The sequence below is a fragment of the Macrobrachium nipponense genome, chromosome 29, assembly GCF_015104395.2.
Source record: "Macrobrachium nipponense isolate FS-2020 chromosome 29, ASM1510439v2, whole genome shotgun sequence".
NCBI classification, from domain to species: domain Eukaryota; kingdom Metazoa; phylum Arthropoda; class Malacostraca; order Decapoda; family Palaemonidae; genus Macrobrachium; species Macrobrachium nipponense.
In genome coordinates, this window is record NC_061092.1 from 21,160,096 (window position 1) to 21,175,405 (window position 15,310).

Sequence of the window (15,310 nt, forward strand, 5' to 3'; positions counted from 1 at the left end):
AGACCTTCCAGTCTTCCTTCGTCCCTTTGAGGAAACCGGTAACCAGGTCTTCCTTCCGTCCCTTTGAGGTTAACCGGTTCCAGTCTTCCTTTGTCCCTTTGAGGAAACCGGTTCCAGTCTTCCTTCATCCATTTGAGGTAACCGGTTCCAGTCTTCCTTCGTCCCTTTGAGGAAACCAGTTCCAGTCTTCCTTCGTCCCTTTCAGGTAACCGGTTCCAGTCTTCCTTTGTCCCTTAAGGAAACCGGTTCCAGTCTTCCTTCGTCCCTTTGAGGAAACCGGTTCCAGTCTTCCTTTGTGCCTTTGAGGAAACTGGTTCCAGTCTTCCTTCATCCCTTTGAGGTAACCGGTTCCAGTCTTCCTTTGTCCCTTTGAGGAAACCGGTTCCAGTCTTCCTTTGTCCCTTTGAGGTAACCGGTTAAAGTCTTCCTTCGTCCCTTTGAGGTAACCGGTTCCAGTCTTCCTTTGTCCCTTTGAGGAAACCGGTTCCAGTCTTCCTTTGTCCCTTTGAGGAAACCGGTTCCAGTCTTCCTTTGTCCCTTTGAGGAAACTGGTTCCAGTCTTCCTTTGTCCCTTTGAGAATTCCAATACCGCGTTCCAGTCTTCCTTGTTCCCTTTGAGAAACCCGGTTTTCCATTTCTTCCTTTGTTCCCTTGAGGAAACTGGTTTCTTTTCCAGTTCCTTCCTTCCTTTTGAAGAATTAAACGTCCAGTTCTTTCCAAGTCCCTGAGGGAACCTTGGTTTCCAGTCTTCCTTCTTTTGTCCTTTGAGGTTAAACCCGGTTTCCAGTTTTTTCCTTCCTTCCCGGCTTTGGAAGGAAACAGTTCAGGTTCCTTCCTTTGTTCTTTTGAGGAAACCGGTTCCAGTCTTTCCTCGTCCCTTTGAGGAAACTGGTTATAGTTTTACTTTGTCCCTTTGAGGAGACCGGTTCCAGTCTTCCTTCATCCCTTTGAGGAAACTGGTTCCAGTTTTCCCTCATCCCTTTGAGGACACTGGTTCCAGTTTTTCTTTGTGCCTTTGAGGAAACCGGTTCCAGTCTTCCTTCGTCCCTTTGAGGAAACCAGGTTCCAGTCTTCCTTCGTCCCTTTGAGGTAACCGGTTCCAGTCTTCCTTCATCCCTTTGAGGAAACCGGTTCCAGTTTTCCTTCGTCCCTTTGAGGAAACCGGTTCCAGTTTTCCTTCGTCTCTTTGAGGAAACCAGTTCCAGTTTTCCTTCGTCTCTTTGAGGAAACCAGTTCCAGTTTTCCCTCATCCCTTTGAGGAAACTGGTTCCAGTCTTCCTTCGTTTCTTTGAGGTAACCGGTTCCAGTCTTGCCTCGTCCCTTTGAGGAAACTGGTTCCAGTTTTCCTTTGTCCCTTTGAGAAAACCGGTTCCAGTTTTCCCTCATCATTTTGAGGAAACCGGTTCCAGTTTTCCTACATCCCTTTGAGGAAACTGGTTCCAGTTTTCCTTTGTCTCTTTGAGGAAACTGGTTCTATTTTTCCTTCGTCCCTTTCAGGAAACTGGTTCCAGTTTCCCTTCGTCTCTTTGAGGAAACCGGCTCCAGTTTTCCTTCGTCCCTTTTGAGGAAACTGGTTCCAGTCTTCCTTCGTCCCTTTGAGGAAACTGGTTCCAGTTTTCGTTTGTCTCTTTGAGGAAACTAGTTCCAGTTTTTCTTCGTCCCTTTGAGGAAACTGGTTCCAGTTTTCCTTCGTCTCTTTGAGAAAATCGGTTCCAGTCTTCCCTCGTCCCTTTGAGGAAACCGGTTCCAGTTTTCCTTTGTCCCTTTGAGCAAACCGGTTCCAGTTTTCCCTCATCCCTTTGAGGAAACCGGTTCCTGTTTTCCTTCGTCCCTTTGAGGAAACCGGCTCCAGTTTTCCTTCATACATTTGAGGAAACTCAACCTTTCCACATTCCCTTCAAAATTTCTACATCCAAGGAAATAATCATTATGAGACCCTAGTAACATTTGTACCTTCTCTCCCACTTTTCCAGAAGCATCTATTATTCCAGGCTGCGAACAGTCATTCCAAAAAACTCAACTTTTCTGGATTCCTGCCATCCGACTCTCCAAAGATGACCTGAATCTTTTCCAAAAGCCCTTTATCCTAATCCAGGTCACACGTCTAATAATATCAATAAGTGATAACAAATGAAATCATCAGAGATGCCTCAAGGAACGAAAATCAAGACATTCATATCTATAAGGGAGACGATACATCAATAACGATATTTATATAATGCTGCAAATCACCGGGGCTTTCCAACTTCATCTCGGATATTGCCGGCACAAAGAGGCCGCGCTTTTAACCTAAGTAGGGCACCATCCTTTTTAGCGACCCTCAAACGACGTATGAAAGGCTTGGCCTTTCAATGGGAACTAAAGAAATGTGACAGAACTTCCATGAAAAGTCTGGTAACTTCTCTCTTTCATTAATCTAATTATTTTAATACGAAATCATATTTCTAACTTTCAGACATGACATATAGTAAAAATATTAATCATAATATACGGAAAACCAGATTAAAAAGAACCGATGGTGGTATAATGCTTCACCACCTCTGAGAAACTTTGAAAAGAAAATAGACTTGACCATGCATTACAATGGGAGAACAAATATAATCCAGATCCAAATTAAATCAATGGTACATTGTAATCACATGGCATTTTCTTCGTGAGACTCTTCCATCGATGAAAGTTTAATATAGTTTCAAGTGCCTCAAATAATCTTAATATCTTGACACCTATTCACAGAGGAGCAAAACTCTACGGTAAAAAAGAGCAGAAAACTAAATTCATAAAAGATGATGTTCCATTAAGATAACGTCTCCCAATGAGAGATTTGACGTTCAATTTTTGTATCACTGTACATTAAAAGCCTCATCAACAACTCAAAAAAGCAAAAGTTCCCAGAGCTACTGCTTTAAATAAAACCCTCTATACTAAAAAAAGACAAATACCTCGGCCAAGGCGACTATAAAACGGAAAAACCGATACTGATAAACACAATGATAATCAACTGGTATTACTTCCTTTTCCAATCCTACTGGAAATTTGACAGACAAACAAACAAACCTAACCAAATGTTTACCTCCCTTACGTAGGTAATTATAACATCTTCAGTTCACGCACACACGCGAGCGCGCACGCGCGTGCGCTCCCAAAAGATTCTCGTAACAGAGAAAGCATAATCCTTCAGCACTTATGCTCGTAACTATTATTTAGTAGCAGCTTTGCCAGCAATTTAATAGTTATTGTATCATTAATATAGACGAAGGGGGGGATTATGGAAAATGAGTATGCTATGAGAAGAAATTTACTCCAACACACGAACCCACGATGAAATTTATCCTTTTCTCCACTGTTGCTCTGGTACTACTATTTACCAAAATTAATATTAGACAGACTATGTATATATTTATTGGCTTAATCTAAATTCGCTTTCCTTTTAAAGGTAGAATAGTAAAAAAATATACAGCATAGGGAAAGGTATTCCACTGATAAAGCTATATATAATATACTATATATATATATATATATATATATATATATATATATATATATATATAGCTTTATCAGTGGAATACCTTTCCCTATGCTGTATATTTTTTTACTATTCTACCTTTAAAAGGAAAGCGAATTTAGATTAAGCCAATAAATATATACATACATATATATATATATATATATATATATATATATATATATATATATATATATACATATAGTATATATATATATATATATACATATATATATATATATATATATATATATGTATATGTCTGCGTGTGTGTGTGTGTGTAATGAACGTATTTGTACACATATATGGAGAGAGAGAGAGAGAGAGAGAGAGAGAGAGAGAGAGAGAGAGAGAGAGAGAGACAGAGACAGAGACAGACAGAGACAGAGAGAGAGAGAGAGAGAGAGAGACCTTCAAATAAGAACGCCATCATCGAATAACTTCCAAAACAGCATTCAAAAGTCGAATATAATTATATATCTCCTGCAAGAGACACAAGGACACTCATGATCTACTAAACTGTTTTGTTCCAGGAAGGCCCTCGATGACGTCTTTAAAATTTTTCCCGCTATATACTGGGAATGGAGGAAAGGAATACGCCTCAGATGAACAACGCTTCGGAGTTTCATTTCTTTTTCTGATGCAGTCCCGAAGGGAACACTCAGAAGCGACAAATAAAATAGCGCTGAGCAAATAAAGCACCTAAAGGTCTTGTGTTTCACCTGTTTTATACTACACCATTATAGTAGATATGCATGAGAGTGAACTCCGTAATAAGTGGTTTTACTCATACCATTTGAAAAATTACTGATGCACAAGAAAAATCAACTGAAAATGTGCAGCGAGCGTATTCAAGTTTAGTTAGTGGGGGTCTCAGTCACCCATGGTCAAATTAGGAACTAATGCCCTAGGTTAGGTTAGGTTAGATTTGTGGAGGTTATGTTACTAAGGATCCTTTTTGGAATGTGGTTTTCTCTCGGATGGCGAGCACAATCATTCTCCATCTTTACTGTGCCTGTATATCTAGTGTACTGGAGAAGCACACACACATAGATACAGACACATAAATAGGCAGGACTTATTGGAAACAATGATAATTACCGCAAGGTGTAACCATGTAGTAATTGGATTACAGAATTCTACATATCAGTGAGAAAAATAGGAAGAAATAAAAAAAAAACTGAAATCTTAGAGAAACCTTTAAAAAAATTAACCATACTTCATCGTATCTCTACGGACTCCCACAACCTATTATCATGAGCCGTCTCTCTCTCTCTTTTTCTCTCTCAGGGCGCCTTACCCTTTCGAGGAACCCCAAAACCCACGGCCCAGATCTCTCACCTCTTTAGGCGCCTTAAAGTTATCCCTTCCTTCCTGACCCCCTTCGAAAACCCCTCGTCCCCTGAATCCCTATAAGTGAACACCCACGTCATAAAACCTTCTTGGCAGACTTTTCACTCAGTCATGTTCCTCCTCCGCCAGCAGTTTTTTCCCTTTTTCTTGCATGATTTAATCTCCTCATGACTCTCTTTCCTCCTGCTCTCCTTCTTCCCATCTCATCCTCTGACCTTCAATCCCCTTTCCACTCTAACAGTTTCCACATCTCCGTTTACACTGCGCTCTGATCAATCCTTGTCACCTTTTATAAACTAAAACACATACACACTATATATATATATATATATATATATATAATATATATATATATATATATATATATACTATATATATATTGGTTTCTTTGTGCTGTTAATTAGCCTCCTGTTTGGGTGCACAGAGCGGTCAATGACGTGGAAGCTTTGTGCACTGGGGTTCATCCATCATTCAGTGGTCAAATCATGAATGTGACAGTGACGTTGACTTGCTTGTTTATGAAGACCCATCCCCACTGAGATAAAAAACGGCTTTCATGTTGAGGTTCATGATATATATATATATATATATATATAATATATATATATATATTAATATATATATATATATATATATTATATATATATATATATATATATATATATATATATATATATATATATATATCGTAAGCTTAACTTTCTTGGCCACAACCCTCTTCCCGCACCTGGCGAGGATTTCATGAGTATTACAAGGCAGCAGTCACACCAATATCCCTTTAAATGTGCTATTTGTTTCCTCCCTCATCATTGTTTTTTTTATTTTACCATTACTGTATTTATATTTCTACCTCAATTCTCTCGGTTACTCTTAAGGCTTCTCAAACCGCTACCCCCATTATAACCTTTAGCAACTACAGATACGAAAAATGGAATAGAATGAGATGTTTTGACATGAGGCCCAGCGCTAGGGAGCCAGCTCGTAACTTCTTTTCTTGGACCATAGGAAACATCAGTGGCATACTTAAGAAAAAGAGGCCCCCCGTCATTCACCTTATTTGCCGATTCTTTTATAGAGTGACACGTGTCATTCAAGCTCCCAATACGCCTGTGATGTCATTCGTTGCACTGTCAGATTCTTACCCCTGATGTAAAGAGCTACGTACATCTCCACAGTCAGGATTGTTATGTGACCCAGTTTCAGGTTCACCACAATCAGTCTTCATAAATTACTTAAATTTGTTTCATGCTTCCTTGTCGCACTCTGACCGCAATGGCAGTATTTGATTAATCTGGGATCTAATATCTGTGTCCCCCCACTGATTATGTCGAGAACTTTACTTTTCCAATTTCAGGATCCTACAAGTAATATCCTTGATCATTATTTCATATTCAGTTGTAATTTTCTTTAAAGCCAACATATGCTGAAAAATCACTAATAATGCCTTGCTGCCATGCGTCATTTAGTATACTCTAAGTTGGCGCCCAGTTCAACATTTCAATATTCCTTCAGATTAGGCTCAGTATGGCCATATTTCTTAAAATAATACGTAAATGAAAAATGTACAGTACAAAAGATTAAATATATATATATGACACATGCAATGACCAATACGAGCGCAATAATCACAATGAAAGCCTTTCACTGATGGTCGATAACACAACTTCAACAGACAGAATTATACCCACATGACAGGTGGGTCTAAACTGCTCAGTTACTGCTGCCCCAACCCATGCTGCTATTCCTACTAACGTGCTGCGTTAGTGAAGCACTTCCTTCACAGCACGTAAGGTCTACCCTGTTTTCTGTAACTACTCTTCATTTTTCTTATTACTGTACTTCATTTGTCCGGCCGTCCTCCCTTCAAAGCTTGCATCTATAACTCCTTGGTAACTGGTTCTATTCTATCCCCATACACATAACTAATCGGTTTGAACTGCACATCCGCACAAGACTGTGCGTGTCCAAAAGATGGCGTGTGTAAGATACACATTCCCTTTCAAGTGTCCACAAACATTACTACATACCGACGGAAGCTATCGACCCCCCCAGGAACGATGATGGAAATGAATTGCTCACTCGGAAGGTTTGACATCATTCTATGATATTATAACTTCTATCCACCTGCATGATGAAAGCCAGCCAGTAATGCAGGAATATTCATTTACGTAATCTTATTTTATTGTTCATTACCATATAATCGTTAAGATCATTACCATCACGAATTAGCGCCGATTATTCAACTCAAGTCGAGACGAACATCTAAAAAACATTGAGAGTGGCCTAATGTGTAGAAATGTCAGGCATATATTTGCAACATTTTTGACAGTGGAATTCTACTTTTCCTTAAGAATTTCTTCGAGGGATGGTATGATGTAAAAGAACAAATAAGCCATGGTCCACTTTTTCTGTCAGAAACTAAGCGTCTCGCTCTCCTCATGGGAGAGAGAAAATATATAAACCTTCCACGTTTATTTACGTGGAAGGTTTATATATTTTATCTCGTCCTACAGACATTAATAAGTGGTGTGACAGGCACTTACACTGAAACATCTTACGAACTATTAGTGAACTAACAATCCCCATTCTTCCCTCTTTCACACACCACACAGAGGAACGGAACCCACGACACGCTGCTGTTGCGCAGCCCCTCTCTGCGGTAAATGCTGTCAAAAGGGAGCTGCAATATCATTAATTTTTGGGAGCATAAATCTTAATGGAATGGCAGCGAAGTAATGAAGGACTTATATTACATGACTGAAATTAATCCTCCAATCTCTGCACGTGTTAGCGTAATCCCATATATTTTCCAGCTGTTACTTTGCAAATCTATATTACGTCTTCTATCATAGTCTGTATGCATACATACATACATATAAAGTGAGAAGACGTAAAATAAATAGATTTGTAAAATAACAGCAGGGAAAAAATGAGAATACGCTAAGAAGTGTAGAGATTGCAGAATTAACTTAGATTGGTTACATTTGTGATATAAATATATATATATATATATATATATATAGGATATATATATAGTATATATATATATATATATATAGTATATATATATATGTATTTATTTATTTATATATATATATATATATATATATATATATATATATAATAACATTATATACAAATTTTGCTTCCATAAAGCTAAAATTCGAAAAAAACTCATGGCCAGGAGTCTCAGAGGCCAAAAACATATCCCACAACAGCACGTATTCCAACTGGGCAACGTAAGATTCCAATTTTGTTAAAAAAAGAAAAAAACACCACCACTCTGAAGTTCCTATTTACACCTGAACTGAAACTTCATCAGCTTGTCACTCTTCCGTTCACTCCTCCATTAAATCAATTAATAAACACCTGCGTTTGTGAATTACGTCAATTATCCTCCATGGTTCCTACTCGCTTCCATCAAACCAGAAGAAAATGAACTCAAATAAAATAATCGCATCGTCTTTGACAAATCAGCTTCTTCCTATCTTTCCTATAAAGCCTCTCCTCCCCCAAAACCATCAATATATGTCTCTTACATTATTATTCTATGTCTCCTTTCTTGTTCCATATGAATAGGTTTCATCCCCTGAATAATAATAATAATAATAATAATAATAATAATAATAATAATAATAATAATAATAATAATAATAATAATAATAATAATAATAATAGGTTTGTTCTCTGCCAAAATGGTAGTTCCTCGCTGGACGAGTGGTTTTCGCGCTCGGTTGCCAATCCGGTGGTCCTCAGTTCGATTCCCGGTTCTGCCAACGCGGAATCAGAGAAATTTATTTCTGGTGATAGAAATTCATTTCTCGATATAGCGTGGTTCGGATCCCACAATAAGCTGTAGGTCCCGTTGCTAGGTGACCAATTGGTTCCTAGCCACGTAAAACTATCTAATCCTTCGGGCCAGCCCTAGGAAAGAGCTGTTAATCAGTTCAGTGGTCTGGTAAAACTAAGATATACTTCTGCCATAATGGTACTCATAATTCACAAATATAGAAAGATTGGTGGGTGGAAAAAATGTAGTACGAGTAGACAATTTGGCTGACTAGCTGTAGTCGTATACCTAGCACACGTGAAGCTGTAAAATCCACACACGTCTAATTTGCTTGATTTTACAAATATAATTTCGCATAGGAATTACAGAATAAATAGGTTGGTATCTGACAACGGAGAATACGAAAGCCATATAATCGGTTCTTCAGATTTCAAAGTGGTCGCCAACGTATATATATATATATATATATATATATATATATATATATAAATATATATATATATATATATACATATATATATATATATATATATACATAATATAATATATACACACACATATATATATAGATATATATATATAGGTATATATTTAGATATAATCGGTTCTTTCAGATTTTCAAAGTGGTCGCCAAACGAATATATATATTATTATATATTATAATATGATAATATTATATATATATATCTATATATATATTATATATATATATATATATATATATATACTACCTATTATATATACATATATATTACATATATACATATATAATGATATACAGATATATATAATACAGATATACATAACAGATATATACATACAATATATATATATTCCATATATATTATATATAACATATATATATAGATATATATATATATATATATATATATATATATATATATACAATAAGGCTCACTCGCAGCCAATGCAGCAGTATCAAGTACATAAAAAAAAAAAAATTCTTTCTCTTTTCACGCGTGTAGGTGTCCTTGAGTAGAACATTTGTTATTTACGCCCCCCGATTTACGATCCGACCCGTCTGCTTTCTATGTATCTGACCCTCTAGCATAACTTGGTTACTATACGAGATAAACATTATATCTGACATAAGTAATATACACCACTCATAAAGTCGATATCCATGCGAAGGTCCTACTTTGGAGGTCGATGGTTATGTGGTTTAGCCATCCTGATTTTTCTATATTTTTTATTCTTGCGCAGTACCCGACATCAAATGCCAAAGGATAAACCAAACTTCCAATACATGTAACACAAGATATGCCTTTAAAACCAGTATGTGTCAAAAATCAAATAAATATCGGACCCCACTGATTTCTACCGATAAATGTCTATTAGTAAGGAGTTGAGAGAGAGAGAGAGAGAGAGAGAGAGAGAGAGAGAGAGAGAGAGAGAGAGAGAGAGAGAGAGAGAGAGAGAGAGAGAGCAATATAGTTTCATATTTCAAGTCAAATCAGCAAAACTCATAAATCTCTAACGTGATACCACAAAGCTAATTACTAGCTCGGGTTCAGAGAGACCTCCAACGCGAAGAGGCTTAGGAGAATCTATATAGGATTTGGACCAGTATCCCTGAGGGGATTTCAGGCTAATGGAAGAATTCAGTGCGAATTCACCTGCCTTTTTACATTTCAGTTTAATTCGATGAAGGCGTTATGGCAACTCATCACATATATTTATAAAAAAAAAAAAAAAAAAAAAAACTGTCAACGGTCGACTATCATCCAAACAGACTGAAGCTCAACTGCCATTGTTAAATTTTTGGGAGCATTTTCGTTTCTCTTTTTTTCTGTATCTAAAACTTACATACGCGAACTGTCTAGTAAGTATTTGTTTCTTTTTTTTTTTTAACTTGATCATTATCGACTAAACATTTTTATTTTATATTTTTTTCTCTTTTTTATAATGAAAAGTTAAAAAGGCCAGAAGCCTCAAGTACCTTGAAGAATTTCCAGTTTCATTTATCAAAAACGCCGATTTCGGCTTCATAAATCATATTCCGCATTCCTATGTTAAGAAATAGAAAAACAGGCGAATAAAAATATCGGTAAATAAGAAAAAATGGAAAATTAAGACTTAGACAAAAGGTATGCCATAAGAATGAGGCAAGATGCAAAATCACACAATGTTGTAACAAAACCAACAGCTGTGATAGATCAACCCTTTCCAAAAACTATAATACTCAGCGGAAATTAATGATAAATAAATATGAAGAGAACTTAAAACGTCAGAACGAAGTGACGTGCAAGCAATGATCCGGCTATTCACCCGACCACAATATCTACCAATCAATATGACATGTTTGGCTCAAATAGGAATTAAAAACTTAAGAGACTTTTATATACATACTTATGCAGTGACTTTATTTACGTGGGCACCTGAGCTTTAAATGCTGTATTAGAGGACATTACAAACCACTGTATTTGAGAATTCAAACATATACTGCTAAATTCTGAGATACTGCTTGAAGTAAATCAATACTAAAAATGATCAGGTAAAATCGAAGGACCTTTACTGAGAGAGAGAGAGAGAGAGAGAGAGAGAGAGAGAGAGAGAGAGAGAGAGAGAGAGAGAGAGAGAGAGAGAGAGAGAGAGAGAGAGAGAGAGAGAGAGAGAGAGAGAGAGAGAGAGAGAGGCTGGCATTATGTCAAAATTTCATGAAGACAAGGTATATTATTTCTTATATCCAAGCAAATGCAGACAGTCAGGAGATAAAAGAAAATTGACGACCAGCAAAAGGCAAATCAATTAAAGATCTGTTAAATAAGATACCAGCAGAAGGCAAATTCACAAAAAGACAAAAAATCAGAAGTGTTAGCATTGCATCTGTTGGCACGTGTACACTTAAGCCTTATAGGTCACTTACCTTATCCTAGAAAAAAAATGCACCGAGCACAAGAAGTACACGGTAGTTAAATCCTTTTTGGGAGTGCCTTACGAGATATCCAATCACTGGCTACACATCGAACGAACTCCTCAGTGAAACAAATTTTTCATATTACCACTACGGCCGGAATACAAATATCACAACACACAACCCAGGAAATCGAACAATACACCAATACAATAAAATACAACGCAGCACTGATTTCCAGTTATGTTATTAAAACTTTCAGGAGAGAGGAAACGCAATGTCAATAAACGACATAATCTCACCCAACTCCACCAGCGACACTCAACAACGACACAGACGGAGGGTCAATGAATACAGGACTGCTGTGAGTTGAGTGGGTGAGTGAGTACGAGTCATGAGTCACTCTTCCCCCTGTCCAGCCTTTTCCCTTCGGTTTCATACACCTTGCAGCTACAGGTACACGAATCGATGATGATCAATACGGCACCACACAGGGGCTGGGAGTGGAAACGTCTGGCGCCATCCATCCCTCGCAGTCTATTTAAGAAACGAAAGGGCAGACATATCGCCGTCACTTGCAAGAGGGAAACAGGAATTAAGCCAGATGCACGACATGATGCAAATACAAAAAAAGAGTGACGTGTCCATAATTCAGTCAATAGTACAAAAAGGAGGTATTTTGATGTACTTTTTAATGAAGAAACAAATCGTTTAAGATACCGAAGTACAAGAAGAGAAAAAATAACATTCTTCAAAAAACGAAAATAGAATTAAACGTAAGAGAGGATTTATCATTGATAAAAATAGGGGGAGACAGTTACAAATTCAAAGCGGAAAACAAAAACTATAAAGGAAACAACCTTTTTTTTTAAAGGATGCAATAACGTAACGGTGAGGGGAAAACTGCGGAGGTGCAAAATGAGGGAGACGTGACGTAATTCAAGAAGGAAACAAGGATTATGAGGGAGACTTAATTACCAAATTGCAAAACGGGGGAGAAACGTCATGTTGTCATTCAACGAAGAAACAAGGGTTACGACAGACATGACTCTGGAAAAAAAGATAAAAGAGGGGAGTCACGGTGTATCAACGAAGAGACAAGAATTATGTGGGAGGAAGAAAAACATCCAAGAGATAGACATAAATGCCAAACGTACAAGAGAGAGAGAGAGAGAGAGAGAGAGAGAGAGAGAGAGAGAGAGAATGTCCCTTCTTCTTCTTCTTCTTCTTAAAAAAAAAAAAAAAAAAAAAAAAAAAAAAAAAAAAACTCACGCATATGAGAGGAAGACCTATCATTTCTTCAAAGAAAACGAGAACTGAGGAGACAAAATTCCTCTAAACAGGGGAGACGTATAATACTCCCTAAAAAGGAAACCATACTCGTAGGTGAAAATACAAGAGAACCGGAAGTACAAAGGAGAAAGATCCATTTCTTTCCAAGAGCCGCAATTTTTGCTCTCACCCTTTCAGCACCGCTTGTCCTACAACCTACTTTCTCTCAAGGTGTGGATTTATCCTCTCTATCACTGTTAAGCCCCAAAGCATCCCCGACCCATTATTTTTTGGGTCTATGGTATTGGGTTCCCTCTCCAACGGGCGTTACCTTACTCAAAAACAGTAAATGAATCTGACACCACAGCAACTGTCAGCCAATTTCTCGCAAAAGTTAAGCTTCTCGAAAAGGTCACTAACTGAATATCTCTCGCGAAAGTTCCAACAAATTCTGTTCTCCCGTTTTTTGAGATGTCTCGCTAACACAAAGGGACGGGCGACAACCGACCTCCATCCAGTGTTATTATTGCTGAGGGGGATTACAAAATAACCTAAAAAAAAAAAAATGTGTTTGAATCCTCATGTTTATATCCTACCAGTGATTTAACCTCTTAAAAGAATTTTGACGTTTTAGAGCAGGTTTATAAATGCCTCGTATATTCATGACTCATTAAACAGGCTTTTGGAGACGGTCTACAATCATTTTGTCCCTCTAGTTGACATACAACTTTGCAAAAAGCAAATTTTAATCGTCAACTAAGTGAAATCTGCGAAAAAATTTTACTTTTCATCACACACACATCACTCGTGGGTCCAACTTCAACAAAACAGTAAAGCTCTGACACCATCACAAAGGAAACGAGACAGACTTTAAAAAATAACAAAAACCCAGATAAAATACAAATCACTAGAATAACAAGTGACATGTAAAAAGAAAAAGAACAAAGGGCTATTGTGTCACCCTAATGGTGAACACTATTCATAGACAAGGGAGATGATGATTTATGCTGGTGACAGTCAAAGTGTGTCGACACAGTGAAATATAAACTAATGTTAATATTAATGGGATACTTACCATGAAAATTAATACAGCTACCAGAACTTTAACATAAGAATGATAAACGCTTCCCCCGTCACTACACGTTTACTGTTGTAAATCATCACATCCCGTAAAAATGTGTAACATACATCTTCGTAACTTCAACAGTACAATATTCACTACAAACTCAAAGTACATTTTTCAAATGTCGGTAATGAATACATAGTCACTGATATTTCGATATGCATGTGCGCAGGTAGGGAATCTATATACTCACATAATCTCTAGTTACTCGCAGGTAGCAGATATACAGGAATATATACAATATTATATATATATATATATATATATATATATTATAGTCCTCTATAATTACTAAAATTACAATTTCAACTGCGTGACTGAGTAACTACTATACATATGGATGTTTAAATATTTTTTTACAGAGAAAGTTGACGGAACAATCGATCTAACGCCATCACAGATAACTTTACAGAAATTTAATTCAATACATATTTCAAATAACGCAATACCGAAAACTTGAAGCTTATGATGACGCGTAAAGACAGACTTCTTCATGCCTCGTTAACGGATAAATAACAAAACTATATAAAATCTTATGATACGACAAATGAACACAAATAAATAAGGATACGCGCTGACACCTGGTTACCTCAACCTTAAAACAATGACGCCTGCCAGTCTATACAGTGTTAACTTTGCGTGTTGATATCGAATCACTCTTCAACCCTTCTGATACTTATATTTCATAAATCTTTTCCGAGCAAATGGACTTTAAAATAATTTATAGCCTATAATAGCGCAATGAAAAGCATGTCACATAAAATTAATTAAAAAAAGACAATATTTAATAAGTTAATAAAATTAAGGAAATAAATAAGCAAATAAACAACAATTTAAGAAGAAGAAGAAGAAGAAGAAGAAGAAGAAGAAGAAAAGAAAAAGAAGAATGATATTTACATTTCAAGTTGATGAAAGTGCAAACCCCACAAAATTCTACAAAAAGTGCGCACCATGGACAAAAACTCAATGTCCGTTCGTTAAGCTTATCTTCCAAAGACTCGGGGCACCAAACTGTCCTCTCCCAAAAAACCTTATCTTCTAAGTGGCAATATGTGAATTTTCTACTGTTTGCGTACCTAGTTTTACGGGCTACTTCATCTCCTGAACAGACAGTCCTACCACTCCCCCATTCATTCATAACATCTTTATTCCGGAGAAAATCATTTCAATTTCCTTTGTGTTTGAAGGACACATTTTGCTATTCCCCAATGGTTTAAATGCAAATTTTAAACGCACTTGTCTATGGCAGTAGTTTATTCAATTCTATCAAGCTGATACAATTGCTTTTCAAATGCTAATGAAATCTCCATATAAGAAAACTTGCTGGTTTTATTATCTCCCAATTTACGAGAAACTTGATTTCCATTCCCCCAAGTTTAGAACAGATCTGATATT

General features: G+C 36.8%; 1 protein-coding gene across 8 annotated transcripts in view; it reads right to left on the bottom strand.

Moving 5' to 3' along the window:
- Window positions 1-15,310, bottom strand: part of LOC135206179 (adenomatous polyposis coli protein-like) — a 626,589-nt gene that overhangs the window by 513,006 nt on the left and 98,273 nt on the right. The window contains exon 1 of one of the 8 annotated variants that reach the window (XM_064237486.1): window positions 11,533-11,801. The exons of the other annotated variants lie outside the window; for them this stretch is intronic. The gene's annotated coding sequence lies outside the window, so the exon portion shown is untranslated. Of the gene's footprint in view, window positions 1-11,532; window positions 11,802-15,310 lie in introns of those variants that run through there. 8 annotated transcript variants of the gene reach the window in all.